At 40.1% G+C, this 23,609-nt stretch overlaps 1 long non-coding RNA gene across 1 annotated transcript in view; it reads left to right on the top strand.

Moving 5' to 3' along the window:
• Positions 1-23,609, top strand: part of LOC105521897 — a 505,254-nt gene that overhangs the window by 151,374 nt on the left and 330,271 nt on the right. Inside the window, exon 3 of the long non-coding RNA XR_001003355.1 lies at positions 3,763-3,896. This is a non-coding gene — a long non-coding RNA (uncharacterized LOC105521897). The remainder of the gene's footprint in view (positions 1-3,762; positions 3,897-23,609) is intronic.

The raw sequence follows: 23,609 nt of genomic DNA, 5'->3' as shown, positions 1-23,609 counted from the left end.
AGGGGCTGAGGGCACAGCCAGCGGGCGGCGCGCCGCGGACTCCCAGGCAGCCCGCCGAAAGGTAAAGACAGGAGAGCGCGCTGGCGGGTCTTGCTGTTGGGTGGCTGCTGTCCAAGCCCCAAGCGTCCCCGGAGCCCCAGGCTGGGTCTGGAAGACCAGGGCATTTGCATGGCATCCAGGGACCGACTGCCTAGCAGGGATTTTGCGTGTACCGCGGCGGGGCCAGGGGCTGGGGGTTGGGGTGTCTGCAGCGGGAGCCCGCGACCGATCCCAGGACATCTGGACTCGAGGACAACTTTGCGCAGCAGTCCTCTTCCAAGTTCCCTTTATTGCTATTGTCTTAGCGCCTGTCTGACAGTCTCCCCGGACTCTAGCTTTGTTCTCATTAGGCCAAACCAGCCGTCCCCAGGGGCCTGAACCCAGGAGTCGCTGGCAAGTTGCACCTGCCAGTCGGATCCGCCCCAGCTCCCTTCCCATCCCTGCCGGGTCCAGCGCTGTCCTGCGCACATTAGGGCTGGACACGGCGAGACCTGGCGCCCTCGGGAGCTGGGGTTCTCGCTCCATTCCCCTGTGGGGGTCTAAGCTCCGGGCCGGGGTATCGGACCTCTGTGTTGCGGCATGCTTTGGGGCCGGAGAAAGGGCGAGAAAAAGTTTGAGCATTGGCTGGGCCTAGGGAGCGGGTAGCGCCAGGCTGCACATGGCAGGAGTTGGAGAGAGTACTAGGGGCTTGGCGCTAGGCAGAGGGACCTGGCCAGGAACCGAGCCTTGGAGGCTGAGGCTCCAAGCCTGGATTGTCAGCCGGGAAGGGGTGCTTGCTGTGTGCGCGCTTTAGCAGGAAGAGGCTGTGTGTGATTGTAGAGACGATGGGCGGAAAAACAGAGAAGAGAGAGGTACTAGTGTTCTGCGTAATTGTAGTGTGCTCCAGTGTGCACTTTTCTCCCTCCAGATATTTTGGAAAAGGTGTGCACGCGATGTCTTGTACGTGGACTCCCGGAGGTAGGGGTGGGGGAGGGGAGGAGGGCTAAGTTTTACCTAGAGCTAGAGCTGGCGTTGAAAGTGAACAGGTGACAGAAGACGTGTGTGTGTGTGTGTGTGCGCGCGAGCGCACGGGCGCGCGCGCCGTGGCCAAGGATGCTCGGGTGCTGGACCGCCCGCTGTGCCTCCACACACCCCCGCCCCGCCCCCTTCCAGCTCTCAGCGCGGGTTGAGTTTCCCTGACACTCCCCGCCCGAGGCAGGCAGGCAGAGGCGAAGTGATGGTCGCAGAGTGAAGCAGACAAAAGGGTGCATTTGAACGACCCTTCCAGGACCAGACGGCTAGAGTGTGGTGGGTGTGTGTGTGCGCGCGCACGTGTGTGTGTGTGTGTGTGTGTGTCTGTCTGTCCGTCTGTCTGTCTGGAGGGGTTCCCTGCTCTGCCAGCTATGGAGGGACCACTGAGAGAAGAGGAAAGAGGTAGGACCGGGAGAAAGACAGGTGAGGCGGAGCAGAGAAGAAGAAACAGAATGGGAGAGAGTCGAGAGCCGAGATGTAAAAGCATCTTACCTGATTGGACGCAGATATATAAATTAATTTTAAAAAGAGGTACTAGAAGTAGGAGAAGAAGAAGAAAAGAGCCCTGAAGCTAAAATTTTAGAGATGGGGGCGCAATAAGTTTGATTATTTAATAAAGGTATCTTATCGAGCCATGGTAAAGTAAGTCTAAAACCCTCTCCGAAGTTTATTGCTGGTTTTAGATAGTCTCCTTTGACACATCTTTACAGCACCTACTTCGGAAGTACCTTTTGACTGTCAGAAAGAAGTAAAAGGCATGTAATACACAAATAAAATGCAGCTAAATGAAGTTTAAACGAAGCTTCGAGCCGGATTAAATGGCTTGTGTAACTGCTGAATGTTGCTAAAGTACTGTCAGAGCTATAAAATAGCCAGACAAAAATAAAGGAAAAAATAATTGTAACAAGAAAATGAAGGCTTTACAAGAACTTCAGTAATGAACACATAACAATTGATGGTATGATGCAGTAATTATTTTCGTATTTACGCCATTAACGATTGTAATTTAACGTTAATGTCCTGGTATTTTATTCCTTCTCATTTGCAGACAAAAGCACATCTGAGACGCCATCAGGGAGTAATTTGGTAATATAAAGTCATGAATAGAAAACACTAAACCATGCTCAGAACTCTGACAACATAAAGCGTGAAACAAAATAACCTCATTTGCTGTTTATTATCTGTCTTTATAATTCTGTTTACCATCATTTGCATAAATGAATAGCTAAATTGTATAGTATATTCCTTCTTGGACAAAAAAATACGTGATGCTTATAGATATGGTGGGTGGGGCGGGGAGGAACTAGTAGGTAATTCTTACCTTAAGCATGAAGAAAAAAAAAACTCTGTGGGATTAGAAACTGTTGCAAATAATTTTAACCTACTTTAGGCATCCTTATTTTATTTAACTTGGTTAAGGTAGCTTTAACAATATATATGTAATTAGGAGATGCACAGACTCTAAACTTCTTTGCTAGCAAATCATAACAAAACTGAACTGAAGAGCCACACATTATGTCATGAAGTAGTTTTGTTAATCTGAAAAACTATTTTTTTCTATTCAGACTTTCAAAGGGTAAATTTTCTGAAAGAAGGAAGGAGTTGATTGGAAGAAGTTCAAAACAAAACTATTTCAGCAGAAACTTAAGTTATAAACATCTTAAGACAATTAATCATCAGAGTTCACACATTTTAAAAGTATTGTGCATTGTTTTAACCTTAGGGACATTTGTTAAAACTTCTTTACTCATAAAGGGAAAAAATAATAACTGCATTAAAAAGGCTGTAAAGTAAAATGCCAGCAAAAAAGCTGAGCAAAACATGTGGTTAAGAAGGATCAATCAAGCACATCAATGTTTAAAAATATCTATTTATTATTACCAGACTCATAAAATATCCCAGTGATTGAATATCCCTTTTCCTTCCCATACAAATATGCTGATCTCATGTGGAACAGCACAATGAAATCAGTATTACCTGAGAATAGATTCCATGAGAGAATAAAGACTTCGTATATATTTCAAGTACAGAGAAAAAAAATTTAAGTGGGAAGTAAGCCCTTCATTACAGTGGAGCCTGGTGATTGTGTAAGATTGGGGTAAGTTCTTAGCAGTTAGTTGGCTACAAACTCATTTGTTTATTCATTTCTGCACCATGCCTTTATTAAGTACCCATTATTAATGACCAAATATTGTACTAGGTACTGGGGTTTCAAGGATGAGTTAGACTCATCCCCTGTATTTAGAAAAAATTGAGTCCCATAATATATATAATTAATGTCAATTAAAAATAAAATTCTTAAAATGAGTATACAGTTATGTGGGAAAATAAATGCAATAAAATATGAGAAGTGTCCCCCATCCTAGAACTTGGGAATAAAATAGGCTAGACTCAACTTTCAGCTCTGTTTCTTACTAGTTATGAGAACCTGATTCAGTTATTTAACCTCTCTGAACCTCAGTTTTCTCATCTGATAAATGAGAGAAATAACACTTCCCTAAATCATGGAGTTTTTACAACAATTACATGTCAACATATTTTTAATGTCTTCTATGTTTAAAACAAACTCTGGATCCCATACTTCTCAGCATCCCTTACCTCATTTATTTTCTCCATGTCATTGTCAAACTTCTGGTGAAGCTTGTCTGCACATTTTAATCTCCACATGCTAATCTCCACCTCCTCTCTACCTTACCGTCAGTCCTCCTCCAGTGTGGCTTCTGCCTCCACCGCTTACGAAAACAACTTCTCTTGACATCAGCAGTGACTACAGAGCAGTGATCTGCACTCTTACTCAACTTCTTGGAGCATTGGACAGAGTTGACTCGTCCCTTTTCTGTCATAAGGTATATTCTGTTGGCATCTTTCAGTGACTTTGGTGGCTTCTGTGGGACTGCATGTCTTTAGTTCTCCTCTTTAGAGTTGATTATTTCCCAGCTGGCTCCATTTCCATGATCTCATCTCTAAATAAAGACTGGATCTTTCCAACACTAGGGCTATCTTCTGGCCCATCTTTTTATATCGCCTTCCTCTTCCCTCCCCGCCTTCCGCTTTAGGTAATATCTTTCATTCTCATGGTTTTAAGTCTTATCCATATAACAACTCAATTTATGTCTGTAATCCACTCCTGACCTCTGAGCTTCCAGCAACATCTATTCAATTGCTCACTTAACATCTCCATTTGGATGTTTCACAAGCATATCCAACATTTTACATCCAAAATTAAAGGTTATATTATTACTACCAACAACCTTCTAAATTATTCTCTTTAGTCTTCCTCATTTGTGGAAATGACAGTACCATACTAATTGTTCAGTCCAGAAACATAGATTTATTCCTTTGCCTCAACTATTTCTTTATTTGTCATGTACATTGTGTCCAAGGTAGGCATGTGCCTGATACCCACAGATAGGCCTGCCAGCATTGGCGGATTATAGTCTGCAGTTGTTCTGATTGGCCAGTGCTCTGGCCATACCAGTTGATAAGCATTTTGGACTATTACCGCTGCTCATATCTCACCTTTGTTCACCTCCGTCATAACCCCTAGTGTCCAGGCCAATATCACCTTACACCTATTATTTTTGTCCTGACATGATAGATGTGTTGTGACTAGTATCACTATTTAAAGATAAACTGATTTGCTATATTTTGCAGATTATATAAGTTTCACACAATCTAATATTAGGAACTTGAACAGCAATTAAGAAAGAGCTTATACCTTTCATGGTAACTCACCAATTTAATACTAAGAGGTTGGATATGTTCCAAGGTAGAAGTCCTTTGTGAGCTGAGAAATATGCTTAGTGGATCCCACGCTAAAGCGACAGATTATGGAATTTCACTTTTGCCAAATTTGGAACACAGTACTATGCTTGATTGTTAATTTTAGGAAAATGAAGTCAGATTAAATTCTACCACTAAAAAAAAAGTAAATTTAAGTAATCATAATCTTGAATAGCCTGCTTTTTCTCTTGGCCAGCAGAGTACATATCATAAAAAACCTAGAAATATATTTAAGAGACTGAGAATCAAGCATGTTCAATGTTGTGTACAGATTTTTTTGACAAAAATTAAAAATGAAAGCAAAATATTTGAGTGAGAAGTATCATCAATGTCAACCCCAGGACTGTTGTAGCAGGCTTCCCCTCTTTCGCTAGGAAGCCACTGTTCTGAGCGTAACCGGCATCCTGGAGTTCACTTCACTTTGTATGTGGTACATCTGAGAGGTAAAGGTAAAAGGTTTTACCTCCCTCAAAAGAGCAGTGATGACCTCAACGTAATCATGTAAACAAGAGTCGAGTGATCATTCAGTGGTATCATTGGACTTGAAGGTCAAGAAAAATCTAAGTTTCAATTTTCTAGGGATAGAAGCAGTTTTACTCACAAAAGAGTGACAAGGCTGCAAGAAGAATTTGTTCAATTGTAAGCCCACTTTATATTCTCTGTTAGTCTTTTTGTGCTGATCCTGGCTTTTGCCTTTGCATTGCTCTGGGCTGTAGAACCAGTCTCATAGTAACTTTCCCTTTTCTTTTTATTTCTTCCGTTCCTTTTCCCCTTTTTCCCACTTTTTAGTTTTTTCATCTTCTTCAATTCTTCCTTCTTTCTTCACTTTCTGCTGCGCCTTTCCACTCTCTCTTCCCTTCTTCTGTCCCTTATCCTTTTAAATTGTCTTTCTTCATCCTCTTACATAAGCAAAAACAAACAAAATAAAAATACCTGTGTGAGTTTTGCCCTGGCTATTTCCACCATTATAGGATTTCATCTACTGCATTGCCCTTGCCTTTTGTACTTGATGGTCTTTGCATTCGTCATGTCAAACTTATATCAAGAAGCTTAAAACTCGTGCCTCAGTTTCACCTATGCCAATAAGTAAACATTGAAAAGATGGAAGAAAGGGAATTGATGAAATGTGTCTGTGGATCCATGCTACCAGGCTCTAGAATGTCCCTTTTCCAACACTGTTGTTTTTACAGAAAGGTGGCGGAAAGGTAGCAAGCCAAGTAAATAACTTCTTGAATTCAGGTACCATTTTGGAAGATTCATACCCATCTTCACAGGGATGGTGAAAATTAGAATAATGGTTTTTAAATGATGATTACTAATATTGATTGAGTGCTCTCTATGTGCCAGACTCTGTACTAAAAGCTTGGCACATATTATTGCATTTATTCCTCATGCCCAGTAGGCTCATATTATAGGTAAAGAAACAGCTTTAACAAGGTTAAAAGACTGGAACAAAGGTTGCAGAACCAAAAGCATGGGAGTGGCAATTCAGATCCTCTTAACTGCCGTTCTTTATTCCGTAGTAGAGCACCTCCCTAGGAAAAACCAGGTTCTATATCTATGAATATATTTGTAATGATAGAGCACTGTGGAGATGCCCAGAAGTCACCTTATCTACATTAATATGGACACACCTCAAAGAAACAATGGGTGGTGAAAGTTGTATTCATTGACCCTGGGGGCCCAAGATATATAGGTCAGTTGAGTCCATCTAAGGTTAGATCCTTCACAAGAAAGCATGATAGAGGCAATTCACCATAGACTGTCTCTTCAATGTGGTTACCAGGGAAGCCTGAAAACAAGTGCGATTTTCAGTCTAAGATGACCTAAACATCATGGGCTTTGGAAGAGACTTGAGTGACTCTCTGCAAGTGCTCTGTGTTCTCTTTCAGGACAATGCACGTTAACATTTTTAGGTAAACATGGTATAGTTTGTCTTTTGAGACAGTGAATGTAGATAATGCTAGATCTGAGGAGAAGAGAAATAAGATAGCATTGTGTAAAGGGAGTGAACCTTGACCACCAAGGAATGAGCAAAGTAAAATCTCCTCTTTTGTGAATGGAGGCAATTGGAATTAGGTCTCTAATTCTTTGCAGCAGCAATGCCCCAGGATCTTATACATGGCAAGGGACTGGATATAAGAGAGGACAGCTGGCAATCAGTAATGTGTCTTTTAAGGTTTCAAATATGACTGCTGTTTTCTAGCAAAATTTATTCAAGAACCTAGTTTGAATTACATGAAAACACTGGCAGTCAAAAAACATGAGAGTATTCCAACAACTTCATGACTGGAGATCCTGTTTCTACCATTGCCTCACATAATAGCTACATTGGCATTAGTAAAATGTTAATCAGAATATGACATTTATTGTGTCAGCATCCTCCAAATGGCTTCCCATCTCACTCTTACTAGAAGCCTAAGACCTTACAGTGTCCTACCAAGCTCTTTATGATCTATCTGTCCCCTGTTATCTCTCTGACTACATCCTTGGCCTCCTTTGTTGAATGAACGAATAAATGAATGAGTAAATGATTCTTGAGTGAGACAGGGAATATCCAGGGTGCTCAATTGTGTTTATTGAATAAATGCAGGAGAGGATTTACCGTTTTATTGAAGATACTTTGGAGAAATCGGTGTTAGGAAAAAGAGGCACAGAAACAATTTAGAGAATGTGAATAACAGTAGTATATCAGAACTTCTGGATGCTGACCTAGTTTTTTTTTTTATCATTTATGTATGTATTTATTTCATAAGTATTTATTAAGATCTGCCAATCTAAAGGTTGGATGACCATCAATAAATGGGAAGACAAATTCACCAGCCCCTTGGGGCTGACGTTCTATTGGGTGACATATATCACAGTAAATTAGACAAATAAAATGATAATTTCAGATAGCAATATATCCTATGAAGAAAACCTTATCATATAGTTTACCTCTTTGACCTTATCCATTGGCCTCCTTCGTTGAATGAATGAATGAATGAATGAATGACTTGAGTTAGCCAGATAATATCCAAGGTGGAGAATACTTTACTTGCAGATCCCACATATTCCTGGTACTAAACCATGAATAATGTGGTCATCTGCATATGGTAGAGATCACAGAGATGAATAAAGTTTAAACAGTCTTGTGTTGAGTGAATATATAGTCTTGTCTTCCTTAAGATTTTTCCACCAGTGAAATAAGGCTTATTACTAAAATATTGTTTGAAAAACAGAGTTTGACAAAAGAAGATCCCAAATTGATGGCTTCTGTAAATGTGTTCTGCATTTAATTTTAGAACTGTATTAAATGTTCCAGTGTTACAATGACAATTGTAGTTTTCTTTTGATAATTTAATAAAGAAGTAAAACTTAGAGTAGATAGCTTTTTTCTTGCCTCACATGTTCATATATTCAATATTACAGTAAAAAGAGATAGTGCTGAAACATTTAAATTGAAGAGGTTCAGATTCTGTGTGATTTTCATCGTACTCAGTTTATTTTCTCAGTACTGATTTTGGCCCTCTTATTTTCTGTTTGTGTTAATTTTGTTATGGCACAGATCGAAAACTAGTGCAGGCTCTAAATCACCAGAATTGGCTTGGAAACATAAATGATTAATGACAAAGTCACACCAAAAAGGAAACAATGATTGCTGTGAATGAAGCATTCTGAGTTTTTTCTGATATTACTCATTAGGGTCACCAGTGACCATGAAGCCTGTATTAGTTTTCTATCACTGCCTTAACACATTAACACAAAATTAGTGGCTGAAAACATCACACATTTACTATATTACCGTTTCCGTAAGTCAGAAGTCCAGGCAGGCTTACCAGGCCAAAAATTAAGGCGTCAGCTACCTTGAACTTTTATCTAGAGTTTTAAGAGAAGATTTTTCCTTCAGATTTGTTCAAGTTATTGGCAGAATTCAGTTCCGTGTGGTTCTAAGACTGAACTCCCTATTTCCTTGCTGGCTGTCGGCTGGGGATCATTCTCAAAAAAGAGTCATTCTTTGGCTCTATCCTTCTTCAAAGTCAGCAACAGTGAGTCCTTGTACTTCCAATTTCTCTGACTTCCACTTTTCCTACATCTCTTCTACTTGCAGCCAGAGAAAGTTCTCAGCTTTTTAAAGGTTTGTGTGATTAGATAATCCAGGATAATCTCTCCTTTTTTTAAGGTCAGTTGATGAGTCACTTTAATTATATCTGCAAAATTTCTTTTGCCATGAAAGGTAACATACTCACAGGAGCAATAGCAGAGTGACAGACAGCATGGCCAGAATTTTGCTTACCAGGGCCCATGAAGTCTACCTCTGATGATATGGTTGTCAACTGAGACAGACCAGATAACCTAAAAACTATCAGACACTATAGCTTGACAAGTATATTGGAAAGCTATAAGTTTTTGGCAAAGGAAAAAGCAGTGATCTTCTAGTACATCCTGTAATAAAGCCACTGCAGGGTAAAGATAGCCATGGTATTAAACAAAACAGAAATAGTTTATTTAATTTTATGAGATGTGGCCTCCAAAAAGTAAGCTTAAATAAACAAAGAATACTTCATGTACTGGGTTGGAACATTCAAATGCCTTCAGGAGTCAGGAGTCAAGAAGGGAGGCAGCAATAATATATGACAATAACAGTATGGATTAAGAACATGAAAGAGGGCAGTCCTAACTCAGCTCCAGGAACTTGCTTTACTTTGGAGTGATTTCAGCCTAGTAATGATAAATGTCTGACTTTATATGAGGGTTTAGAAATCTGAATTTTTATGTGACTCTGGAAATCTGTGTAAAATCTTGAGGTTTTTTTTTTTTTTTTTTTTTTTTAGTGCCAACTAAATCAAAATTAAAAACAAGCACCAAAACCTAATATATTATGGGATGAAATTTGGCTTGTGGGCTGCTGGTTAGCAATTTATGGCTTTAGTCAGATGGACCAAAGTACATATTTGAGTAAAAAAGTATTTAATATGATAGAAAACACTCAATTTAGGAATTGGCATTGACAAAGATACTAATTTACTCCAGTATAGCAAAGTTAGGAAGTTTGTGGCTTCAGCTTTCAGAAGTAAAAGTGCATGCAACTTTAGTGGTCTACTTTTGTTAATCTATAGTAAAAAATATAAGCAAAAAATAAAGAAGATACTGCTGTAATGCTGTTTTTGAGTGTTTAACCTTATTTGAGTGTCTAGAATACCACTTTTTCTTGATTTATACTTTTTAGGTTTAGGTTTCCACAAGTAAAAGGGATAAGGATAAATCGTGATGAATTATCCACTGAATTTGAAAAAAATGGGAAGGAGGCCAGGCTTGGTGGCTCATGCCTATGATCCCGGCACTTTGGGAGACCGAGGTGAGGGGACTGCTTGAACCCAGGAGTTCGAGACCAGCCTGGGCAATATGAGGAAACCCTGTCTCTGGAAAAAAACAAAAACAAAAACAAAAAAACACACAGAAGTTAGCTGGGTATGGCGGTGCACATCTGTGGTCCCAGCTACTCGGGAGGCTGAAGTGGGAGGATCTCTTGAGCCCAGGGGCAGAGGTTGCAGTGAGCTGAGATTGTGCCACTGCACTCCAGCCTGGGCTACAGAGCAAGACGCTGTCTCAAAAACAAACAAACAAACAAACAAAAAACTGGGGGTGTGGGGGTGGGGAGAAACAGTTTGGATAATTGAAACACAAATCCAGATTGTCACAAAATTACACTTGTGTTTAGAACTAGAGAGAGAATATCCTTTTAAAATGCATACTAATTTAAAAATCATTTTTAAAGAATGAATCAAAGTGCATGAAGAGGCTCAAAAATTTATCCTACAGATCGAGTTTGAGGTTCATAAGGTTTTAGAAAATATCTCCAACTGAGTGGGAGCAGGGGATTGGATGGTATCATGGCTGAGAGCACAGCTCTATGACTCAAACTAATGAGAATTTGAGTTAGGACTCCACCACTCGCCAGATAAATGACCTCCAGCAAGATTATTTCACTTTTCTGAGTCTAGGTTTTCTCACCTGCAGAATAAGATAATTAGCACCTAATTCAGAGGCTGTTGTGAAGATTAAATGGATAATTTTAAAGTACTTAAGTATTACTGCTATGGTTCTTGTAACATGATTCTAGATCTGGACACCTGGCATCTTATCAACTACCATCAATTCTTATGCTGTGGATTTAAAAATAACAGACTTGTAACTCCCTAGATGGGACCAATATTTATCTGTCATTTATTAAATGGAGCTGTGAAGGTGTAGAGGTACAGGATAGCTAGAATTTGAATCAGTTGATCCTTCATTGTTTCTCTGGCTGTTGCCACCTTGGTTGAGGTAGATGGAGGGTTTTCTCAGAAATGCCCAGCAAGGAGTGAAGGTTGCTGTAGGTTCATAGCAACAGTTTTGGACTTGATGCCTAAGGACTTGATGCAAGTATTGCTTTCACAACATTCCAGCTAAACCATGAATATGGTAAATATACATAAGTTATCTGAGCTTTAGATTTCTTTTGTATGACATATAAAACCAAGTTTCCTAACTCACGGGCTTGAAAGGGTTGCCTGAAACAATGTATGTAAATGTCTTTTATAGCATTGGAATGTAAATGGTTCGTATTTGCTGTTGCCCCTACAGGACCATTTTCTTTAGTCAGGCATGAGTAAGATTAAAAAAAAAAATGCAAAGATGACTTGGAGCACAAATGTAAAGATAACATCGAGCACAACCACTTCCAAATCACTTAATAAATGTTTACCGGACATCTATCCTTTTCCAGATATACTCAGTGTAGGGGCTAAAATCAAAAGATATATACACACATAGCACTAGCATCTTGAAAGTTATGTTCTAGCTAGGAAGACAAATGCCAGAATGCACTGTGATTCATGCAATGAGGGGTTTTGCACAGTATTTTGGAGATCAATGGGGCAGTAGTGTGGAGAGAGTACAGAAAGACATCCTAATTGAAATATCATTAAAATATTTTTTAGCTGGAAATAAGTATCCAGGAGATGCTGTGAAACACAAAAACCAGCAATCAACACCAAATGTGTCCCCATTTGCTTTCTTGAACTTTATTGCATTCTCAATTCAACAATTCCATGGACGTTTTCCCATTTTTCCCACCTAAGGTGTTATCTCTAAAAATATGACATAAGATTTCAAAACCTAACTAGGAGAAAGGAGTTTACCTGCTGTAGCTCCAGAAATAGTATCAACATAGATCGTATATACACAAACCCTGCTCTTCAGTCACAGCCCACGACCATGTGCTTGTAATTGGTCAGAACTGCTGCTTAGATGTAACCATTACTCAAACCACTGTAGTGGATCAGGAAGTCCCTGTTTAATTTAGGGTATTACAGACAGTGTGTTGCAGTTTTGAAATCCCATATATAGAAAGGTCATGGTGAGAATTCTGTTTCAAGGGAAGAAAATGAAACCAAGTTTATAGTAACTCCTGTATCAAAATTGAACACTATTCTGTCCATTTGATATTTTAGATTAGTAAAAAAACAACTAGACCAACAGAAGGCAAGTTCATTACATAATTCTAATCCTAATAGTTTTTTAAAAATGTCTCTAATGTAATAACAAATAACAACTAATAAAACTGGTTTACTATTAATGAAATAATTAGCAAATGTATTTCATAATTATAAGCAGCAGTTGTATATCTATGAAGAATAATGGATGTGCAATGTTTAAAAATAGTATATACACACTACACACATTTTAGAAATTATTATTTTACATTTATTAATGCTTCTATTTAGTGAATTTTATATCCTTCATATTAAATATAATTACACAGAATAAAATTAAATATGAAAGAACCTATTGAGAAATGCTCTCTTTTTAGTTTTCATAATTAGAAGACAGAAAATATATTCCTGAACCCCTTTTTTTAATTGATGCAGTCTATTTACATGCTCCAAAGACCTAATGATGCATTAAGAATTCTCCATTTTTGTTGGTTCGATTTTCTATTGAGCAACATTCCTGAGAGTAATAGAATGAAGTAGGGAGAGAAAAGACTGAGAACTGCCCAAGACTGGCTACAGTTATGGAAATAAGCAAATGATAGAAAATAATTCAGGTTATTTTCATGTTTTGGTTTTTATCAGAGATTCATTGTCTTTAGATATAAAACATATAAACTATTCCACTATAAATTCAAAGCTATAGTTAGGTCAGCACATTGAAAACTACTTCAAAATAGAATTATTTTATCGTTTTGATTTCTTTATTTCCTTTATAGAAAAATAAATGCCAATTGGGCTGAAAATTATAGAGGATTATCTTCTCTCTTCATAAAGGTTAGTAATATGAATATGATTTTGTGAGGAATTTGATTTGGGGGTTGAGGGAGTGATCTTATTTGCACGAGACTCCCTTGGCCAATAATCTCATAACTATGGGATATATATTAAATCCTTTTCTCTTTATATTCTTTGGCAGGCCGTTATTCATTGTTATTGTGGAGATTTTGTTAAGTAATAGTTCTCTTGAGAAATCATGGGTACTTTTTCGAGGTCACAATTTCCTATGAGCTTAAAGAGTGGGTCATATATCCTCTCTTCAGTTCAGAGCCCACTCTATACCCATTTTCTTTAACACATACTTTATTTGTAAGGTTTCTGACACTCCTTTCTTCCGAGAACTTAAGAGTGATATATCACTCTTTATTTTGTGAAGTAAAATTGATTAGAGGAAACAATAAACATAATTCTTTGACCATGAAACCCAATATATTTTGAATACTTGGCTGGGCTGCATAACGATAGTCACATGTTCATTCTCTGGAGACTGCCGGGTTGAGCCCATGGCTCCTAGTGAACAGTCCTCACAGTATTTCTTCTCAGAGTGGAAGAGATCTCACCTTTGGCCTTTATTATTATTATTTCCTTTGCTCTGACATGACAGAAATCCATCACTTTCTTGATACTGATACCTGTTCACTGCTGTCAGATCATTACCAGGAATGGAAAACCAGCTAATACAGTATTTTCTTTTAACATTCACGTAGAGGTTTTAATGATAACCATGCTTTAAAAATCGGATTAATTGAGCAATGCTGCTGAGCAGATAATTCCATATTAGGTTTCACTGACTGTCAAGGGGCCATGTGACAGCAGCTTCCAATTCAAAATCTGTGGTGCTTCAGACCATCTCTTCCAGACAGGAGTCAACTTAAATGGATGAAGAGACCCCTTAGGGAAGTAGATAAAACATTAATTTTAAAAGACAGGGAGACTTAATTTCAGATCTTATCTTTAATACTTACTAGCTGTGGGACCTCAGAAAAGTTACTTCATTGCCCTGAATTTACATTTTCTCAACTGTAAAAGAGATGTAACAACACTCAGATGTGAGAATTAGTTGACTTTACATAGACAAAGTACCTGGCACATTGCGGGTCCATTTTTAAGTGAGTTCCATACACTCATTGCCCTCATATAGATTTGAATCAAATATATATCTTCTGCCAGCCCACACACCATCAAACTACTTTATCAGATCAGCAAGAAAATTAGATGAGACTTTTACTACTCTAACTATGGTCCCCGATGAGCAGCATCAGCATCATTTGGGAGCCCATCAGGAATGCAGAATCTAGGGCTCAACCACAGATCTGCTGAACTGAAATCTGCAATTTAACAAGATACCCAGATGATTCCTGTGCACAGCCAAGTTTGAGAAGCACTGAGCTCGACCATGACATTTCTCCTATGACAAAGTCGATCAGCTGTGTTGTTGGTTGTCCATTCCTTTTCACCATTCTCCTGTTGTTTTGGTGATTTGAGGGTACGCTCGCACACGCGCACACACACACACAGATACCCATATTCTCTCAGCACTTGTACCTTGGTCAATGCATGCTCACTTGCACACACATCAGTGGAACATCCCTCAGCCTAGGGCTTGGCACAAGTAGATCCTCAATAAATGTTTACTGAGTGAAATAAAACAGCCAACAGTCAGACAAGCAGACTCTTCCATCTGTTCTGCAGATGCACAGCAGCCCTCGAAGGGCCTGGAGAGAGACGGATGTGCTTGAGGTCTTTGCCAGGAGGCATTACCCTTGCCCAATGGGGAGGAGGGGTTTGCTCTCTGCTATTCTTGCCAGGAGATCTGCTGAGGTTCTGAAAGCTGTCACATGTGTACAGCCAGAACAAAGGCCTGGGAGCACTTTTTTTTCTTTCTCTTCCCTGTCTGGCAAGACTGGTGCCACAGTGCTTTGGGAACAGTTTTTCATGCTCATAAGGGGCAAAAAGTAGGTACAATGGCACGACACCAGGATTATAATTTTCCCACATCTGCAACTAACCTGTTAATGTCTCAAAATCTCTATCGATTTCAAATTTCCAAGTTGTTGGTTCCCAGGCTGGCATAGGATGTGATTGCAGTGGGAAAAAACTGGGGAGCAGATATTACCCAGAGCAAGATGAAACTGCTGGAGAGAACTTGCTGCCTTGAGGACTGTGAGAAACAAAACTGCAGGCCCTTGATGATTTGGGAAATGAATTGTACTGCATGACTTTGGATAAATCAAATATGGCACTTCTTCAATCTATAACATTGTGATAAATATATCTAAATGGAATTGTATCAACTTATACCCAGAGTATATTTCAGTGAAGTTCATACCAATATTCTCTGGACCCCTGTGATCTGGAACCTGCTTCCCCAGGGAGTTAGCACTCTTACCCTCCTCTTTGTCCCTGCTCCACAGGTCTGTCTTGGCAAAATCGTCAAGTCAAATGACTTCTTTTTGGAGCCATCCCACCTTACTTTCCAACTCTGCTTTGGTCTTGGAAATATGGTGAAATCACAATGACCAACGTCTTCCTCTTTAGCAAACTCCTCTGTCCTTGCTGCAAAACATTTCTTCTTATTCAGCAATCAAAACTGTCATTTACCCACCATGGCCAATCCCACACAGGAGTTAGGAAAACAATCAGATTAGCATCCATATGAGAATAAAATCTCCCCTAATCTATTAAGGATATTTTCCTCTTCTAACCTAGGTGGAATCATTATTCATGGGAATTTACAACAGGAGTGACATATTTAAAATGGCATAAAGCAGATTTTTAAAGGGGACATTGATCAATGGTTTGGCTAATACTAGCTATGATATCAGATAAATACCCAATTTCAGTGGCTTAATAAAACTAAATTTGATGTAATATGTAGAAAGCAGTGCAATAATGGTATACCTGGACTAGGAAGGAGCAGTAGGTAAGAAGGATTATTCCACTCAGTCATTCAGGGACCCAGGATAACAAAGGCTCGGCTGTCTTCCTTGTGTGGTTTCCTAGGTTGCTCTGGGTATTGACATTCAATTGGCATATGGGGCAAGAGAGAGAGAGAATCACGCATGGGAGATTTTGATGGCGCATGATTTCTCACATCCCATTGTGTAAATCTGAATCCTACGGCCATGTTTAACTGTAAAAGAGGCTGAGAAATGTAGCCTATCTATGTGCCAGAGTTGATGATCATTTATCAGTCATTGCTGCACTCATGTACAGGTGGGAACAGCTCTGTTTCTTTTTTCTGTTTCTCCTGCAGCTCCTTGGAAAGGTTTGACATTCCCTCCTTGACTTGAGAGTCAGTTCTTTGCAGCAGATAGCCCCCTTCCACCCACCTGGAGAACAAGAATAGAATCTTGGCATGCCGCATTTTACCAGTTGCCAGCAATTAATCCAGAGTCGATTTCCTGTGTTTCACAAGGTTGTTGTGAGAATTAATGAATTATTTGGGGTGATTATCATCCCTTTGATCATTGTCTTTGTCCTGTGCTTTTACAGTTTACACTGTGCAGGCGCAGACTTACACAATACCTCTGCGAGAGGCAGAGTGCTTATTATTATTCCACTTACCACAGGAGGAGCTGAGCTGCATGCAGGTTAAAAGACATTCTCCAGTGCAACAGGGTCACTCCTGTATGCAACACTCTGTTATTACAATATTTTTTAAGGTAGAACTTTCTGGAAAGAAAAGGTAAGACAAAATTGGTGGTTTGACATCTTTTTCATTACTGTGTTGGCTCTGCAGTCTACCTGCTGGGTGATCTTGGGCAAGTTAATTAGCTACTCTGTGTCTCCAATTCCCTAATGTGTAAAATGGGACTAATCATAGTAGCTACCTCCTGGGTTATTGTGTGGATTAAATAAGATAAGGAATGTTAAGTATTTAAGACAATATCTGGCACTTAACATATGCTTCATAAATATTAGTTATTAGCATTCTTTAAAAAAATTCCAGGAGAACTGGTATCCAGTTCAAGAACTTCAAAGAAGAAAATAACAGAATATGTGGCCTTATGTTATTGGCAACAGTGAAGTAGAGGCAGAAAATGTGACATCAGCATTATCTATTTGCAGAAGGGAATATGCTGTTCCTTAGTAAGCTAATCTGGCAGGAATGAAACCTTCCTATGAGGTATGGCCAACAAATTGCAGGAACTGTTGTGGAGGGCAGGGATTCCGAGGTACGTCTGCCTAGTGCACAGGTTGCTGGCACTGGCTGTGTCCAGATGTCCTTAGTCTGAGAGTGGTAGCTTCCCCTGAGTGGCTGCTTCCCTGAGGAGAACAGAAGACCTTATGTTCCTTGAGCCAGGGCAAATGCTCCTTCATGGTCAGTGAGAGCACTTTCTGTTCTTGGTGTTGAAGGTAACTTGCTTTATTAACAATGAATCTGTATACCTGTGTGGCAATGAACTTCCACCTATTCTATGGCCAAAATTGGAAAAAAATAAAAAAGAAAGAGAAGAGCATGAAATTCAGATTTGCTCAATGAGAAGATTAAGCAGTTGGATTTATACACAGGATGCGGATTCAGCAAATTCGTCAGAGTGTCTTCTGTATCAATACTTCTCGAAGGTTACTGTGCAAGCAAATCACCAGGAGATCTTGGTAAAATGGAGATCCTGACTCAGCAGGTCTGGGGTGGTGCCTGAGCTTCTGCTACACACACTTTCCTGTGTTTTGGATGCTGCTGATCTGGGGCCACACTGAATCAGGTAGTCTGAGGGTGTGACCCAGCCATCTGTGCTTTATAAACCCTGCAAGTGTCTTTTGACATAGCTAAAGTCTGAGACCCATTGTTCAAGAGCAGCTGTCCCTGGCTTTGAAAGGTATGGTGATAATGTAACCAATCACACAGAATGACTCTAGGCCCTAAAGAATGTCTCCTGGTCTTTCTTCTGCTCGGTTTCAAAATGCATTCCTTGGACTGGTATATCCTGGAGTGGAAGACTGAGTGTGGGGCAAGATTGTTCTTCAGAGTCTTAGTTTTCCATATGAATTCTTTCATCCTTGTTCTACTTTCCTTATGTGAAAACCACATAGAACCAGATGACTCCAAAGTAAACTGTAAACAGTGGAAATTGTTTCAGGGTACAATAATCCCTAAGTAGCTCTTCAGTCTCAAGTCTTCCATTTGAGAACTTCTTTTGGTTGTAGAATTGGGATAAAATAGGGTGACCAACTATCTGGATGTGTCTGAGACCAAGAGGTTTCTCACACTGCATGGGACTTGCGGTGCTTACAACAGGCCCGAGGTGGTTGGTCACCATAATTGTAGGCCATTGCTGCTCCAGCTTTAAAACGTGAATAATTTGGAAATCTTGTTAAAACACAAGCTGATTCAGTACTTCTAGGTTGGAGCTGGAGAATCTGCATTTTCAACAAATACTCAAGTGATGTTGCGCTTCTTGGCTGTGGACCATACTTTGAGTAGCAAGGCAGTAGAGCTGGCCTATGTGCAGAAAGACCAGGGATGCCCCTTAGCCACTTAAACTGCAAGTAGACCACTCAGCCCTGACAAATTTAGAGCATTTTAGGGTCACATTTAATGCTTCAGGATTATGGGTTTTGCCTTCATACATAAAGTATCAATACATCTCCACTCCTCTGAGCTGAAAGACTTTTTGAATTTTATTAAGTTTTTTGAGATGGTCTTGCTCCGTGGCCCAGGCTGGAGTGCAGTGGCACAATCTTGGCTCATTGCAACCTCTGCCTCCTGGACTCAAAGGATCCTCCCACCTCAACCTCCCAAGTAGCTGGGACCACAGGCATGCGCCACCACGTCCAGCTAATGTTTGTCTTTTTGGTAGAGACAGCATTTTTGCCATGTTGCCCAGACTGGTCTTGAACTCCTGGGCTCAAGTGATCTGCATGCCTCAGCCTCCCAAAGTGCTGGGATTATGGGTGTGAGCCATGGCACCAGCCCTGTAAGGTTTTAAACACCTCAAATCCAAGTACTGTCTCTCTTTCTTTTTAACTGTTTTTTTTTTTTTTTTTTTTTTAAATATAAAGATAGGTGAATGCTGTTGAGTCATGACTAGAGCATTCTTAAGCCTATTGACTTCTCAGTTCCTGCCTAAGTACTGCTTAATGCTTTTCCTTGTTTGGGATGAGCATCTGCGAACAACCTGGGAAGTATTTATCATTTTTGGCCTTTTCTCTGCCTCACGAAGGGTACATCTGTCCTTCAGTTTACAGCTGTGGCTGACCACAAGGTCTTTTAATGTTTGCAATGCTTCTGCTTTTCAGCATAATGAGTTTTGCTTTATCCATAGCCCCTCTTACTAATTGCAACATAGCAGCATATTCTGTATCCCATCTGTTTCCATGATTGATTGTTTTTTACTTCACGATGTCCTAGAGGGTTATTTACAGGAAAATTCAGGCCTTAGTGTGACCTTTCAGACTACCATAAACTGTGTTTATATCCGGGTATGACTGTCTATGCCTTATGGCCACCCAAAGAAGAAATAATTTATTTGATGTTGATTATGGATTTCTCCTTACTACTCACTTTGGACAGGCTTGCACTAAATTTCATTGTCTTGCAACATCTACCTGTCTGCTTACGCTTCCTTAACCAGCCGTTCTGGCTATAGTAGTCCACTGTTATCTGCAGGGGATACTTTCCAAGGCCCCCAGGGGATGCCTGGAATGGAGAATAGTCCCAAACTCTCTCTATATAATGTTTTTTCCTATACATTCATGATAAAGTTTATGATGTTTAATTTATAAGTTAAACACAGTAAGAGATTAATAAAAATAAGCAATTATAACAATATACTGTAAAAAAAAAAAGCAAATGTAGTTTCTCTCAAAATATGGTATTGTACTATATTTACCTGTTTTCAGACCATGGTTGCCCCGCAGTGAGGGAAACTGCGGATAAGCGGGGAGCTACTGCATATGCCGCATGTGTTCATGGACAAAGTGAGAATGGTTGTGCCTGTGGCAGAGCTTAGTAATGGCTCTCAACAAGCTGCTGGTTCCAGTTATTCTTGCCACTTATGTTCTGTAAAGTCACCAAGATTGCTGCTTTAGCAAATACAGGGTTAGTTTCCTGTGAGCCTCTGGTTACATTTCCATCAATTGAGCAATATGTAACATTGTTTTATGTATGTTTCTGTTTAAAGACACCTTATTTAGTAGACATTGATTAACATGGAGCTCACAGCCAATAGGACTGTAAGTCACACTTGAAAGAAGCTTCTCAAATACATGTATTTTCTCCATAAAGCACATTGCAGCATTCTTGAGCTTAGAAACACTAAACAACACTTCAGCATATGCTTGCAGGCCATTTTGAGCAGTGAAGTCATCAACACATACCATAAAATATAGGAAAATTGTGGCACTAAGAAGACCAGCCAAAAACCCCACACTTGTTTACAGCACGTGAGCTGAAACAGAAAGGCAGAGTGTTGCCTTGTCTGGCCTCAGCTGACCTGCACGTTGGGCCACTCAAACATTTCATGGCTTTGCTCCTGCCCTCGAATGACTACAAAGTGCCTCAAGTATTATTTTGTGGGGGTTACAAATGAACTTTAGTGAGTAGGCAAATTCACAAGTATGGATTCCACTAATGAGTAGGATTGAGTATATATTGTTATTTAACCATCCTCTTGACAGCTGGCTCTGCTTACTTTATGAAAGAATAATAATTCATTGACTCCACTCACTTAAAGAGGCAAAGATATTTGCCTTCAGCCATTTAAAAATTGCTGGATCATGTTGACAGAGGTCTGCCTCCTACATAAATGCAGGCATAGCATCACCTTAGCCACACCTTCACATATTGTTCATCAAAGCCGTTCCTTTATGAACGAGCATGGCAGCAACCTTTGTGGATATGACATGCATGGCACTAAGGTCAGGGGACAGATCTTTGAGTTTTAGGAGCTTGCAGTCTCTCAGAGAAAGGCTCAAATACAACATAATAAACATTAAGTTCCTAATGGATGGAACAATAGGTGTTAGAGAATTTCAAACCTACCAAGGTTTGGTCAATAGAGTTGTGTAATCGGGAGTGGTCAGCATTTGTCTACCATTAAACTCTACATCTATCTTCTTTACCAAGGTGTCAATGCCTAACATATAGTAGGGGCTCAAAACGTATTTATTAATGACCATGGAGGTACTTGAGCTGGTATCTCAGACCTTATTTTTCATATCCTGCCTGCTAAATTTCCATGAGATGTTTAGCAAGTGAAATTATACTTCATAAGTCAATTGATTATGTCCCAGGACTGACACACTTTAGCTTTGATATTTTTCCCCTCAACATTGTAAAAATGTTCAAATAGGTTAAAATAATTTTGCAGGGGATATCTATATACCCATTGTCTATATCTACAATTAACGTTTTACTATCCTTGCTTTATCACATACCTGTTTACCCATTCAGCATCCATTATGGGAATGAGCTAAAAGATGTCAAATACCCCTGCACGTGGAATTTCTGTGGTTTTGCATTTGATACTTGGCTTAGTGTAGATGGAGTTAGGGTGGTAGATGAGCTACAAATAACATCTCAGTTTTGAAACTTGGACTCAGAAAGTTTTACTGGAGCACAGTTGTCTTTGTTTTCTACTGGTATAACAATTAATAGTGGAGACTGAGTAATTTATAAAGCACAGACATTTCCCACAGTTCTGAAGGCTGGGAAGTTCAAGATCAAGATGATGGCATCTGCTGAAGGCCTCCTTTTTGTGTCCTTACCTGGAAGAAGGCTGAAGGGCAAGAGAGAGTGGATCCACTCCTGCAAGCCCTTTTAATAGCAGCATTAATCCATTCCTGAGGGTAGAACCCTCATGACCTAAACACGTCCCCAAAGTCTCCACTTCCCAACACAGTTGCACCGGGGGTTAAGTTTCCACCACATGAATTTCCAGACCATAGCAACAGTCACTCACTTACTCATGTAGTCCCTAAGGCTGCTTTCACACTACCACGGTAGAGTTGAGTAGTTGTGAGAGAGTTCCTATGGTCTGCAAAGCCTGAAATGTTTCCTGCTTGGAAATGACACATATCACTTTTGCTTACATTTCATTGGCCAAAGCAAGTCATATAGGCAATTCTGGACTCAACAGGATGGGGATGTTAGATACTCCCACCAGGAAAGGAAGTAGATACATGTGAACAATATTGCACTCTTCCTCAAAGGGATAACAGAGACCAGAGATTTTGTTGTTTAATAGGGAGTGACTTTAGCATGTTTGGGGGCAGAGGGAAGAAACCTATGCAGACAGAAGAGAAGGAAGTGCTTTCTGAATGATAAATGTTCTTATTATCACTCCTGATAGGGGCAGATTTTCAACTGGGTAATGTGAGGTTCTGGGTCTGTGGGTTAGACCCGAAAGCCTGTGCTGAAGTTAATAACCTAGCACATAGGAACCACCTGAGGAGACTGTTCAAATGCAGATTCTGATCCGTAGGTCAAGGATGAGACCTGAAATTCTGCATTTTTAACAAGCTTGCAGAGGATGCTGATGCTGCCAGTCTGTGGACCATACTTTGAGGAGCAAGGAACTACATCAGCAGATATTCTAAAACAAAACAGGGAAGCAACTACTCATTAGCAAACCTTCTGTGTCAAACAGGTCAAATAATGAATCCCAAGGGAATGAAGTTATCCTTTCTGAAATGTTCATCAGTTCAAGCCAGTGTTTAGATTATCTCCAAGGCAAGGAAGGATTAGCTTTGAGAAAGCAGGATGGCCGTTTAAATGACAAAGGGTAGATCAGATGAAGTCATATTGGAGGCAGGAGAGGGCATGGGTAGGTTAAGAGGTTGTGGCCAGGCCTGGCATGGTGGCTCATGCCTCTAATCCCAGCACTTTGGGAGGGGGAGAATTTCTTGAGCTCAGTTTGAGACCAGCCTGGGCAACATGGTGAGACTCTGCCTCTACAAAATACAAAAGGTGGCCACGCGCAGTGGCTCATGCCTGTAATCCCAGCACTTTGGGAGGCCACGGTGGGCGGATCATGGAGTCAGGAGATCAAGACCATCCTGGCTAACACGGTGAAACCCCGTCTCTACTAAAAATACAAAAAATTAGCTGGGCGAGGTGTTGGGCACCTGTAGTCCCAGTTACTTGGGAGACTGAGGCAGGAGAATGGCGTGAACCCGGGGGGTGGAGCTTGCAGTGAGCCAAGATCCTGCCACTGCACTCCAGCCTGGGCGACAGAGCGAGACTCTGTCTCAAAAAAAAAAAAAAAAAAAAAGAAGTTGTGGCCTGATTAGGTGCTAAGTTAAAGATTTTCAGCTGGAGCAGTTCCATCCAGTGACTTTGGCCGCCATTCTGCCAACAGCCTGTCTATAATGGAATACATGCTAGATGAAACGTCAATACTCTTCAATCACAGGCGGAACTCCAGAAACTGGCGATAAATGTTTTTTAAGCACTCAAACATGAACAGCAGTTGTCAGAATTTACATCTTTTGATGGTAGCAAATGATTCAGTAGAGTTAATAAAAACCATTCAGCAT

Source organism: Colobus angolensis, unplaced genomic scaffold (assembly GCF_000951035.1).
Source record: "Colobus angolensis palliatus isolate OR3802 unplaced genomic scaffold, Cang.pa_1.0 Scaffold411, whole genome shotgun sequence".
Taxonomy (NCBI): domain Eukaryota; kingdom Metazoa; phylum Chordata; class Mammalia; order Primates; family Cercopithecidae; genus Colobus; species Colobus angolensis.
This window is presented reverse-complemented; position numbering and strand designations above follow the sequence as displayed.